At 39.9% G+C, this 14,314-nt stretch overlaps 1 pseudogene; it reads left to right on the top strand.

The window, feature by feature from the left end:
- The first annotated feature begins 11,625 nt into the window (after nt 1-11,625).
- LOC147890022 (protein RETICULATA-RELATED 3, chloroplastic pseudogene) lies at nt 11,626-13,611 on the top strand (annotated as a pseudogene).
- The last annotated feature ends 703 nt before the right edge of the window (nt 13,612-14,314 follow it).

Here is a 14,314-nt window from a genome sequence, read left to right as displayed (position 1 = left end):
GGCCTTGAATGCACGTGATATAGAGGGTTTATACATAGTGACCCCCTCGAGATTGTTTTCATATATCTAACGGCCTAGGCTTTCTCTATTATCAATCATCCTCTCTATCATGCACACCAAACTTTAGAGTTAATCCAAATGGATTTCATACTTATTTTGAAGAATACATACAACCTTAATGCATTGGCTTCCATGTTATGTTAATTGATTTCCATGGTAAAAAATGGCATACAACAGAGGAAGTTCAAGTGGTCACTCACACACATGTCACGGCATGCATCACTCACGTAATATCACTCATAAGCACTCATAGGGGTCTTAGAAGTCATTACTAATACATAAATTTGACCAACATAACTCCCTCCAATTGATGACACCCTACCCCTCACATTAGTCCATTAATATATAAGTATAGGTTCCATAAAAGCATCCATGATGGGAAGCTTTATGTCTTTCCCACTCTAGTGATGATGACCTCAACCCTAGTAGAAGTCCATGGTAAACTTTATGGTTTTTCCATTGTAGTGACAAATTGCTGACCACAACCCTAGGAGTAGTCCATGGGAAACTTTATGGTTTTCCCATTCTAGTGACAACAACAATGATCCTTACCAAGAACTCACTCTAATTGCATTAGCAATAGCCTCATTTGGATGCTCTAGCTCCATCATGATCTCACTCTAAATTTGATATATTGGTTTACATATATTTGAAGGATGGCAAGATGAATAGGGATGATCTTTGAACCTTGAAATCCTGATCAATTTCAACAAAGTTTGTTGTGTCATTGGCCTCACTTGCATTAGGTTCTTCCTGCTCTTCATTTTCTTCAACAACAAGGCTTGTAGAGAGCCTTCTCTATATGTAGCAATTCTTTTCAAAGTGGCTTGGCTTCCCACAAAAGGGGAACTTCATGCTACTTTTATCTTGGAATGTAGATGTTGATGTAGATCCCTTAACTTTCCTCTTGGTGAAGTACGCTTCATCATGTTTCTTAATCGTGTTCTCTCATCATACAAGATCCAATTATGTCCACTAGCTTTAGTGAATGAAGACTATTCAATGTAGCAAGAATGTTTCCATAATCTTAATTCTAACTCTTCTGATTCTTCCAAAAATGCGTCCTTCCTTTCAATGTGATGTATGAACTTGTCACTCAAGCCCAAGGCACTAATGACAAGGGCCTTCTCAACTTTGCCAATCGATATTGATTCTAAGTGTCAAACTGTAGGCTCTCTTCTCCTTATCATTTGCAATTCTCCACAATCCCTTTTCATGAGGGTAAATTTGACCTTTGTTTGTCATGTATGGGATGAACTGCCATCAAATTGTTGTACCTTTATTGTGGTGGTAGTGTCTAATCTTGTACAACAAGAATGCTATAGAAAGAACCATGACCATAGAAATGCACATTATTTTTAAAATCCAAAAGATTTGGCATAGTAATAACAATGAGGCTACGTTTTCTTGGTCTTTATCTTTTTTACTTTACATTATATTTTGTTTGACTCACACGAGGGTGGCATTGATCAGAGCAGGTCTTACTGCCTGATTTCAAAACCAAGGGTAGTGTCTAGAACTCCTTATGACCATACCACAGTAAAGATTTGCTCTAGAAGGTGAAAGAAATAAATAGCACTAAAGCTAAAACTCCTTATATAATCAAGAAATACCACTTGGCCTAGTGATGTAAGCGCTTTTGTGTTAGAATTTCCACTAGCTCTCAGATTGAAATGGCAAGAATACAAAATAACTTCATTCATCCCACTTGTAGCAATCTGCAGAGGGCGATGTTTTCTAGTGAGCATCTTTTGGCGAGCATGCCCAAAAATGGTAAGCTCTCTCTCTCTCTCTCTCTCTCTCTCTCTCTCTCTCTCTCTCTCTCTCTCTCACACACACACACACACACACACACACACACATACATGCACGCATGCACGAACGCACATGCACACGCACACACACGCACACGCACATGCACACACACACACACACATCATCATCATCCTTTTTTCTTATTTTTCACATTTCTTCCCTTTATACCCATTTGGAAAACCCTTTTTTAACTGCCCTTCCCCCCCCTCTCTCTCTCTCCCCAAATAAAAATCCCCCCCTCTTTTGCCCTAATCTTGTCAATTATGTCCTTATGATCCCCCTAATTCTTCCCTAGTTTTTCCAAAATTTTCCTATATTTCAACTAACTTTTTCTAGTTTTTTCATTTTCCCCCTGTTCTTTCCTAAGTTTCCTTAATTTTCTCTAATTTTTCCTATTTCTCACTATTTTTGGTCAGGTTTTTATAAGTCATTCCTAATTTCTTCCTAAATCATTCCCAGTTTATTCCTATTTCTCTCTATTCTTCTCTAGATTCTACCCTCTCTACCTCTGTGTGTGTGTGTGTACGCATGTGTGCGTGTGTGTGTGTGTGTGTGTGTGTTTTCTATCATATTTACCTATAACCTTTATCTATGCTTTTTGTATATTACCTCTATAATTTTCTTCAGCATTACCTAGACTATTACTTTTCCTAAATTTCTATGCATTCATTATGGCTTTGAAATCTTTTGACCACCTTTTCCTTGTTTATTACCCGTTTATCACTTGCTTGACACTTTTTGACCCCCCTATCTCTAGCTCTTCTCCACTTCTTCTACTACATTAAATCCCCTCCCCTTCTTTTTTTAAAAAACTTCTCATTATCCTTTCCCCCTCCCTATTCTTTACATTAATCCTTTTACTATTCAACGTGTCATTACTAATTTAAAAAAAAAACTCTTTTGATAAACTGACCTCTTCGCTAATTTAACCCTTCTCTTCCTTACTAGCCTCTTACCCTCCCTTCTCTTTCATTTCCTTTTTAATATTTTTTACTTTTTATTCCCCTAGGTTGTCACCCCCTCTAAATTCTTCTAGCTTCTTTAACCTAGGTGTAATTCTTATTTTAATGTTCTACCCTCCCCACCATGATCTTAATGTTTTCTATTAAAGTTTTACTCGCCTTTTTATCTTATATGCTTAATTAATATACTAATCCAACGTCTATTTTCTTGATTAGCATCAATCTCTTAATTCCCTATCCCTTCCTTCCTTGTTAAAATCAATACCCTTCCTTTAAGCACATACTTACTCTAGTCTCTCTCTCAAATTTAGTTTTACTTTTAATAAGCTTGTAAATTTTTAGTTAAATGTTTATTTTTATTGTGACCACGATAACAAGGGAGGGGTGTTTATGACACCTCTCTTCCCAAGTAAGTTCTTTAAAAATAGTTCTTACTAGGGTTTTCTTGTTGGATGGTGGCAGGTATGCAGAGTCCCCTCTTCAATAAAAAATTATGACTGCTATGAGTTATCAAAGAAAACCTTGTTTGTATGGTCATGCATTTTACAAACCTTAATCAATTTGCGCCCCTCTTGGCTTTTATTGTAATGTTTCATAACTGTTCTCTCTTTTGTTTCCATTACCAAAAGAAAATTCATTTCACTATGAAATGGGGTTTGTTGCGTCCTCACACACACACACTCCTCAATCACTCTACAATTACTCCATGAAGTACTAAAATCACACCAACTCACCCACACACATATCACAACTTGCATCACTCATGTAATCTTACTCATAAGAACTCATAGGGCTCTTACAATTCACTACTAATATAAATTTGACCAACATAACTCCCTCAAATTGATGACCTCAATCCCAACAGTGGTTCATATAAACTTTATGGCTTTCCCACTTAGTGATGATGACCACAGCCCTGGCAGTCCAGGGGAGACTTTATGGTTTTCCCAGTCTAGTGACAAATCGATGACCTCAACCCTAACAGTAGTCCATAGGAAATTTTATGACTTTCCCACTCGAGTGACAAGAGAAATGGTCCTGACTTGGCACTCACTCTAATTGCATTAGTAGCAGACACATTTGGATGCTCTAGCTCCATCATGATGTCACTCTAAATTTGGTTTATTGGTTTACATATACTTGAAGGATGGCAAGATGAATAGGGATGATCTTTGAGACTTGAAGGATCTATCATCTACGCACATGAGCAAAACAGCCAAGCCCTTAGCCCAAAGAAGCAGGCTTGATACATTGATCTCCCAAAGATCTTGCATCTACACACAGGAGCAACTCATGGTGGAAAATTGGAGCAAAGGAAGTTAAAGGGGGTCAAAATTGCTTAGAGGAAAAGAGAGACAGGAGTGCATGAGGGTTTACATCAAACAACACACACACACACACACGCCTGCGTGCACCTAGATTCATGAGCACACATAACTTTATTCATGAAAATAGGCTTTATTTTAGCCACTTATTACATTCGCCGCCTCACTCCCAATCATGCCCTAAACTATGTAATCACACCAGCTCAAGTACACACACATCATATTGAATTACCCATGTATACTTTGTCAAAAGCATTAGAATTCACCCTAAATAATCAATTTGCCCAAGTAAAAAGATAATGTGTCCTCTATTAAATTCCCTTGCGGGATATATAATACATTATTATAGATATGTTGATTTAAGTTGGCCATGTACTACTTTAATGCGTGGCATTCACTGAAATTGATATTTAACACCTGGTTTATTTAAGGTGAAATGTAGGTTGCCATCCCGTGAGATGTTAATGATAGTGTGAAAGGTATACAACTAATGCTTGTATCAAGGAACCTCTAGTTCAAAAACCCTTGTGTCATGACTTTGATACATCTTTTCACTTAAAGTGTCTTAGCCTAAAGTGTCTTATTTTGTGCATTCTTTCTCATTGCTTCTTGAATGTGAACTAGAAATCACCTCCATTATAGGTATGTTCCTATTCTTCGACATATGTTTGTGATTGTTCATGGGTGAGGAGTTTGTGATTGTTCATAGGCGGGGATTACCAGAATTCAAGCGACTACGTTCAAGCGAGCCTACACTTTCAAATTTAGCAATAGAGTTCATTTATCAATGTTGCAAAAGTAGCAATCATTGATGTCAAACCCTTTGCTCTTGAGAGAAAAGTATAGTCATGTTTAAACTTGCCAAGGAAGGACCTCGCTTTCATTATTGGTGGATAGTGGTTTGGTGCAAAGGAGCTGTAAGTTTTTATGCCTATCTTGCTCCATTATAACAAATGTTTGCCTAGAAGACTTGACCCTCTCCAAAAAGTGCCTATGAAATTGCAACTCTCAAGGTAGGGAGCAATAGTTTCTTGCCCTACCTAATAATAATAACATGTATACCAATATTTTCTCTCAAACAAAAAAAACCATACTTGAACAAGAAGCTGATCAAACGGATTTGCACATGTACAAGCAAATCAAAAGATTTATCTCACATCTTCATTGGACTGGCAACATATCTCTAAAATTACATAGTGGATCTATCATAACTATAGTATGGCTTTTGTGAAGTAGTGTCCAAAAATTGCTAGTACACCCACATACATATTACAAATACCTACCACCAACCAAAATGTCTCCTGTGTGGTCTCCAAGTTTAACCAAGTCCATTTCTAATACTTGGTTGGTTTTGACGAGAAGCGAAGTCTTGGAACAATTCAACCTTTGTAAGTGCATCCTGGGGCGCCAACTTAATAAGTAATATGGTACTACCCTTGTCTAAAATCCACGGTATGGGGGGACAAGGTCCATATATAATATGCATGAATTTCCTTTAAAAATTTCAAATATGCAAGGGAAAAATACGAAAATTTCATGTCTCCCCCCTCACAAAATATAAGCTATATACCTTGAAAAATATGCAAGATATTAAGATTTGTACATATTTTCAAAATATGTGAGGCCCAAGGGAGGGGATATTTTGGATGAGGGGGGATTTAAAAAAAAAATTACTAAAATATGAAAAGCCATCTCCTTTCAAATTAATGTAACTTTTTCATGTGTTACCCAAATTTCAAGGTGTAAAGACATATTTGAAGCTCTTTTAGTGTAGAACACAACCATGTTAATTTGAATAATTTCTACTCATGGCATATTGTTAAATTCATCTCATACTCAAGATTTTGATAGGCTTTCTTACTAAAGGGAGTTGGCGCCCTAGGATGTGTAGCTTGGTGCATGAACTCATGGACTTTGTCACTCAGTCCCAAAACACGAGAAAAACACCCATGAAGACAAAGTAGATGTGTTTGCATGGAATGTACATCCCTTTCTTTGCATCTCATTGCATGAATTCCTTGCAAGAGCATCATGGAAACTCTGATATTGTCATTGTGTATGTAAGACATTTTGCAAAGTAACTCTCAATATGCATATGAAACAGATGCATTTCATTTGGAATATTTATTTTCTCTTGCTGAACTTCAGCATTCAAACACTGAGCCTTCTGAATCCTCTCCTAAAAAACTTTACTCAACTTTGATCACCACTTCACTATTATGTTATCCCTTCGGCCCGCACGAACATGAATCATTGCTACAACACTCCTTGGGAATGTGTGTTCCCTCCACATGTAGACTGCCATCCTCCTCAAGCACAAAACCTACTTGTTGCAACTGCTCCTTTTCATGTGCTTTAACGAAAGTCCCAATTGCAACCTTCCACACCCTTGGTGTGACCACGAACACCTAAGATAGACTGCTCAACTCACCAGGCATGGGCCACAAAGGTATTGCAAAACCACACAAACTACTCTTTAATACCATTAGGATGTTGTCTTCTACTGTTGAAGCAAGGTGCAAGGACACCTGCACCTGCACTTCAACCCATTACATTTATGAGTTCTCCACACCCAGTCTTTGTTTTAGCAATAAATCCACATCATGTGACCACAATATGTGGCTATGTTCTCCTAAGAGCCCAATTAGCATCATGCATAGCACTCTCTTTGCAGAGATTGTCATGTTTTTTTGCACTTGACAAGCCTTCTCTGCTCCCACCAACTAGCCGCGTGCTGGTAACATAAATATACTCTGACCTATGACTACCATGGTCCATCATTGCAACAGGAGTGGTAGTGCCTCTTTTCCTTCTAACCTATATTGCCTTCGCATTTTAGGTGTTTGCAGACTAGCTTCTTCTATGACATTGTGAGCCACATCAACAAGCTTTTTTGTAGATACATTGCTAGAAGCACCTATCATCATCCTCTCACTCAATTTATCCAGACTAGGACCTATCCCTAAATGTTTATCATCATCCTTTTGCTCAATTTATCCAGACTAGGACCTGTCCCTAAATGTTTGCCAGTCATGTAAGTAGACTAGGACCTATCCCCTACGACCTATCCCTAAATGTTTGCCAGTCATGTAAGCATTGTAGTGTGCACTTTGTAGTACAGACAATGTTATGTATGTAGCACTAGCCTCATACAAGCTTATGTATTTAGCATACCCATGAGCAGCCTGCATGTTGGAGTACTTGATCTCTTACAAATTCACTGGAGTGACAAATCCACTATCCTTATGTTGTTCAATAAATGACCACCCCCACTAGGAAACCCAAATTTCCCAATACGCCAGCCAATTCTCAAGGTCAGGAAACTCACCATCTTTCATGTGCATAGGTTTCCAACATTTCCTCAGAGCCTCCTTACAAATCTATGCACTGGTTTTGATGCTGCTCTCTTCCAATTTTGACACAACTTCTTGTTCTCTTCTTGAAATGGCAGCCGAATGCATCTCCTTGTGTGCCACTCCCACTCTTTCTCTAAGTCTCTCACTAAGCCTCGCTCAGTCTTTAACTTTATGTTCACTCCCACTCTTTCATTCACTCTTTTGTTCACTCCCACTCCCACATAGGATACTCCAAAGAGTCACAGTCACTTACTAACTCTTAGTAAAGTCTCACTCACTAAGTCTCTCCATGTATGAAGTCACTAAGTATCGCTCCCTCTCACACTCCCTTTAACACTCCCTCCCTGTAACCCTCGTTCTCAAGCCCTCTCTAACTCAGACTCTCTCTATCTCTTCTCATGCATGCTCCTCTAACACTCCCTCTTCCTCCCATGAATCCTGTCTCTTCCTCTCCAAAGCTCACTCTTCCTCTCCAAACCTCGCTCATGCAGCCTCTCCTCCTCTACATTGCCCACTCTTCCTCTTCCTCACCACGCTTTGCATCGCCCCTCACCATGCTCACGGTCCCTCTTCCTCTCCTCATTATCCACGCTCCTTCGCTCTCCTCGCACTCCACGCATCCTACACACTCCCTCTTCCCCCACTCTGTCACTCATACTCATCACTCTACTTAGGTATTCCCCGCCCTCTCATTTGAACTCGCTTGACCCCGATCCCCATTGTCCCGCAATCCAGACTCCGTTCACTTGGCAAAAGGGGGACTTGAAGGAGGCCGCAATGTCGCGACCTCCCGGGAGATCTGTATGGTCATTTTTTTCCCCCTTCAAAGGCCACACCAAATGTCAAGAAAAAATAGAGAAAGTAGTCTTGAAGGAGGCCGTGATGCCGCGACCTCTTAGGATTGCACTTTGGGTGTTTATTTTGCCCCTTCAAGGGATGTGCCAAATGTCCAAAAGAATGGCGAAAGGGGGCTTGAACAAGCACGGCCACCTAGGAATGTTGTTTGGGAATTCTTTTTTCCCCTTCAAAGGCCTCGCCAAATGCCCAAAAAAAATGGCGAATGTGGGATTGAAGCAGGCTGCGATGTCACAACCTCTTGGGAGTGCTGTTTGGGCATTTTTTTGGCCCCTTTAAAGGCTTCACCAAATGCCCAAAAAAGTGGTGAAAGGAGGCTTGAAGGAAGCCTCTTGGGAGTCATGGATGGTTTTCTCAAGTTAGTTTTGTTAAGAAGCTAAAATTTTATATTGGTGTCAAAAGTTTGTATGCTCTAATAAAAATAAATGTTTGAAAATTTCTCTAGGGTTTGAAACTGTTATGCAAAAAAGTTTAAAGTTTCACCAAGATTTACATTTTTTTACTATGAATCTCAAAAGACAATATATAACAACTTATCAATATTTTGAAACTAAAAAAACAAGCTCGATAAACTTTCACCAAGCTTTTATATTCGTATATATGCATAGCTTCGATAAAATCATCTAATAGGCCCATACTGTGTGCAGATTAAATTCTGATAAGGTGCCAAAAAATTAAGCAAATGAGGTGTGAAGGAGCGACGTTGCAGGCACTTTTATGCCCCATTCATTCATTTTTTGCAAAGAAATATGCATCTCAATTTTATCATCTAAATTGACTTCACAACATCTCAACTTTATCATTTTAATGGCATTTTGAAGAATTGTTTATCTCTCGTGGTTGTTTGTGTTATTGTTCAGCAGATGGATACTGGGGAGAGTACAACTCCACCTAAAATAAGTGGAAAGGGTAAAGAGAAATTAGTATCACCTCCCAAGAAGAGAGAGAGGAAAAGGAAGAAGATTGTCCAACCTAATCTTGTTGAGGGTGAGGTAGATTTGGGAGTTGAGATGCAAGCGAACATAGAGGCTGATGGATGTTTTTATCAAAGCTATGCTTATATATTAATATAAAATATTGGCAAAAGTTTATCAAGCTCATTTTTAAGTTTGGAAATATTGATAGAATGCCATAAAATTTCATATATTCTCTTTTGAATTTTAAAGTAAATAAATGTAAGTCCTGGTGAAACTTTAAAATTTTTTCCATAAAAGTTTCAAATCTTGGCGAATGTTTCGAACATTTATTTTATTCGGACATACAAACTTTCGACACTAATATAAAAGTTTAGCTTCTTAATGAAACTAACTTGAAAAAATCATCCATGCAGAGGCTACTACAGATCTTCATGACACTAAGGGTGGAGGAAATGAGGTTGATTCGGAATTGAGGATTTGATTTGGACCTTGTTAGTGTGGGAGATATCATTTCAAAGTGTAGGCTCCTTAGCTCAGACAAGTGTCCCAGGATCCCTCTTTGCAGACTCATTACTTATGCTAGAGTGAGAGGTTTAAGGAGTGATGTGGCTGCACTAAAGAGTGCATTTCAGTATTTACGTAAATGAATCTTGGAATTGGATTGATCCAGAATGAAGATGCTATCATAAAGCCGAGTTTAAGGGATGTTCTCATTAATGCCAACAACATTTGCAAATGTGATGGTCAGGCATTTATGAGCACATTGACCTCACAAGAACGTCAAGGCATTATTAATGCCAAGAACAAGGAGGTGAAGAGAACTATGGGATGGTATCCTCTTAGTAGAGGGTATTTGGCATGTCTAGTTTGCCAGGTAAACAAGCTACTTGTGCCTCCTTTGGTTAGAGTTTGTTTTGTTTTAGGTACATACCAACCAATACAATAACTTTGAACTATACCATCTTCAATAACTCCAAAGACTCAATCTTTAGACTGGAACTTGCCAATGGTTATTTGAACGTATGATGATGCTCTCTCTCTCTCTCTCTCTCTCTCTCTCTCTCACACACACACACACACACACACACACACACACATCATGAATGTGTGATGGCTAAACCTTTGACTCATCTCATATAAAGGTTCCCATTCAAACGTTATGGTATTTTTTAGATTCACAAGCCTTCTTTCTAGTCATAAACTATAACATCTCTCTTTGAAATGTATCCAGTACTCTTTTAAACATTGGCGTATTTATTAATCTATTAATTTTCATCTTTCCTTGTTACATAGTGAGCTTGCAAATTTTTAGGGAAATTCATCCTTCAATATTTCTAGTCATTGACTTAGTCTTAAATATTGTCATGGTAGGGCTCACAAAGAATGTTCACACTCCATTAGTCCAAGAAGTCAATAAGTATTATTCACAAGTCCATTGAGTAAAAAGAAAATCTCCAAAACTCTTAAAAGTCAATAGGCTATAAGGATTCTCATGGTGATGCATGTTAAAGATATGAATGAGTCGTGGTCTACCATCCAAACTCCAAAATGTGCATCTCAACCCACATTCTTTAAACTCCCTTTACGTCACCTACACCTACCTACACATCTTGTTTATTTCAAGACCAAGTATTTGAAAGTGCTTTACAAATTGTAACATTGCCAAGTCTTACCATTGTGCAACACCTTTCTACTCCAACAAAAAACCAACGAGACACTTCAAGATAGTAATTGCTACCCCATTCTGGGATCTAAACTTTCACATTTTGCAATTAAAGTTCTCACATTGTTACATCATTTTTATTTTTTTTGAGAGATGTATATTGTCCACATGGACTCATGGTCATACTATTTTAGAATTAGAGAGAAAGACAAGTAAAAGACATGGAAACATTTGATACCCTTAAAGTCTAATGATATGGGAGTGCATACATTGGATTTCCTAAAAACATGAGGCCTTTCAAAATATGTTCAAATAATGCAAATAGACCATCCAATTTGAACTTCATGGACTAGAGAGAGAGAGAGAGAGAGAGAGAGAGGTCAGGCATATGAGTGCTTCGGATAGCAGTCCGATAGGAGGGCGAGGCCGAAGGTCAACGGACCCTATGAGGGTTGTAAGCATGTTAGGTTTGAAATCCGATAGGCAAGAGAAGCATGGTTCTTGAGATATCCCTCTCTCGTGGACCCTTGCATCTACCTTTGCACTTTTGCCTAAAGTTTGAGTGAAGTTTGCCAAAAGTGCTGCATGTGCCCAGGTATGAGAGGGAGAGAGAGAGAGAGAGGAGAGAGAGGGCGGGGTGGGGGGGGGGAACTACGTTATATTCTACGACAAGAGAAGGCTGTGTGTGCGTGTAAGCTGCACATTTGTAAGTCTCTTCCTCGTCCTTTTCCTCTGTCGTCACAAGATCTGGAGGAAGGACGGAAGGAACTCTAAGCAAGATCTAAAGAAACAAGGGGGTACCGTCTCGGTGGTATTCTTTTGATTCAGGGCCAGAGTTCGATCAAGATCTGGAGAAGTAAGGAGAGCAAATCATAGAGGAAAACAGAGAGAGGGAGAGTCAGAAAGAAAGCCTGGCGTTGATCGGAAGAAGAAAGAAGGGGAGCATTCGTTGATCTGTAGAACGAAGAAGGGAGCGTTTCTGAGCTACGAATTTACAAGAAAAGAGCTCATGGCGCAGCTGCGATCCTTGTCCATGCCTTCCCCTCCTCCTTCGTGCCCCTTCCCTTGTCTCCACCCCTCTGGATCGTCTTCCCTTGCCCGCATCGCCCTCCTGCCCAAAGCTGCTCGCTTCTCTTGCTCCTCTTCTAGCTCTTCCAAGGCGTGGGTATTCCCCGGGAACGAACCCAACACCTCGGCTTCTCTTTCTTCCTCCTCCGTGATTCCCACCGATCCCTACAAGTCGCCTGAAGCAAGCTCAAGCGGAGGGAGCGATGGCGCAGGATCCCACAACGGGCGGGGGGGTGGTGGTGGTGGTGGAGGAGGCGGTTCGGGCGGAGATGGTGGGGATGCTGGGAGCTATGGAGGCTTTCTAGGGGCTTTCGTGAAAGGCTGGCGCGACAGAGTTAAAACAGATCCGCAGTTCGCCTTCAAGGTGCTCATGGAGGAACTAGTCGGGGTGAGTGCCAGCGTCATTGGCGACATGGCCTCGCGGCCCAATTTCGGCCTTAACGAGCTCGATTTCGTCTTCTCCACCGTTGTGGTTGGCTCCATTCTCAACTTCACTCTCATGTACATGCTAGCTCCCACATCTGCAGGGGCAGCCGCGGCCTCCCTGCCCTCCATCTTTGCATCATGCCCTCCTGGTCACATGTTCGAGCAGGGCTCGTATTCTGTCTTGGATAGATTGGGCACGTTCGTCTACAAGGGGACAGTATTTGCAGCAGCAGGCTTTGCAGCTGGTCTTGTGGGAACTTTCCTCTCCAATGCCCTCATCAGTCTAAGGAAGAAATTGGATCCAACTTTCGAGCCTCAAAACAAAGCTCCCTCGACTGTGCTAAATGCAGGCACATGGGCGCTCCATATGGGTCTCAGCAGTAACCTGAGATATCAGGCCCTGAATGGGCTGGAATTTGCAATGGCAAGTGTTCTACACCCCACAGTCTTCAAGGCATCTGTTTTAGTAACTCGTGGGGTGAACAACATCTTGGGTGGTGTGTCCTTTGTGAGCTTGGCAAGGTTGACTGGCTCTCAAAAATCTGAGGAGCAGAGTCTCTCCACAATAGAGTCCACTAAGCTCGAGAAAGCATCTCCAACTGCAGCACCAGAAGGAGAGCCAACTTTGACGAAAGATGGAGATCCAACTTTAACTAATAGTGAAGCTGCTCCTTGAGTGGGGAGCTGGCTTCAGACGAGTACTCTATTCCCCATTTTGCTACTTTTAGGCACGTTTCAAGCATTCGCATGACAGGCGTCCTTGTTAAATCAGGCAGCTGCGAGCAGTGACACGTGAAATGCTTGTTACAGAGGTTAAGCGTCTTGACTACTTTACAACTTGGATATTTGCCAAAGCCACAACATAAACCGAGGAACCACACAAGCTAGAAACACTCCAATTCTGGTTGCAATGGGTTGAGTTTCAGTCAAATGTAATGTCTTTCGCCCTTGTATCTTCTTTTCACTGCTTTGTATAAACACAGTTTCAAACTGTGAGAAGCTTTCCATAGTCAAACAGCTAAACTTCATAGTAAGGTCTTCCTATTTGATTAGGGTTCATTGTAATGTGAAGGAAAGTAATAAATAAGGTAATCTCTGGATGGGAGAGGTAGTTAATTATAGAGTTGAAATTCTGTCTTATACATCATCAAGTTATTGAATTATATACCAATGCCTCTTTAAAGCTCCAATTTAGTGTATAAGCCAAGAAAAATAATGAAAAAAGTACGCTCAATCTTAGATATGAAGTCTTTTATCTATGGTTTATTGGCCTTAGGCATGTTTAGAAGAAGCTGAAAACAAAAAGCTGGGAGCTGAATAGCTTGTTTTTCTTTTAGTTTCAAAAGAGAGTTTGATTGAGTATGCAAGTGCTTTCTAAGTTAGGAATGTAGTTTTGCATCTTTGTAGGAAGTGGTACATAAGTGTAAGGGGTCCATTTAGTTTTTAATGTTTTTACACTAGTTTGGTAATAGGACATAAAAGACACTTTAATGTCGCATTAAGTGACCAACTTTACAGAATTTGCACGGCAATACTAGAAGCATTTTTCACATTCTATCTTTTCAATCACATCATATGAGACTTCAATTTTAAGGAAAACTTTATAGTATTGCAAAATTCTTCACCATTTATAAGAATTGATCAAAAAGTTTGAAGTCAAACTTTACCATGGAAAAAGAAGCACATTTCAACCAACAAAATCCCCTTTTCATGGTGGTGGGAATTCCTTGCATTTTAGTATCCGCTTCATGATTTTTTCGGACCCTTGGATCAAATTATGGTTGTTGAGATCCAAGGGTCCAAATTAAACAAAATTTTGTAAGGTTTTGCTAAAGGATAGCAAAATGGATGGTTGGACGTCAAAACT

This window comes from Dipteris shenzhenensis, chromosome 19 (assembly GCF_047967505.1).
Source record: "Dipteris shenzhenensis isolate YYH24624 ecotype China chromosome 19, Dip_SZ_1.0, whole genome shotgun sequence".
NCBI lineage: Eukaryota > Viridiplantae > Streptophyta > Polypodiopsida > Gleicheniales > Dipteridaceae > Dipteris > Dipteris shenzhenensis.
Note: the sequence above shows the minus strand (reverse complement) of the source record. Positions and strands in the feature narration are given on the sequence as shown.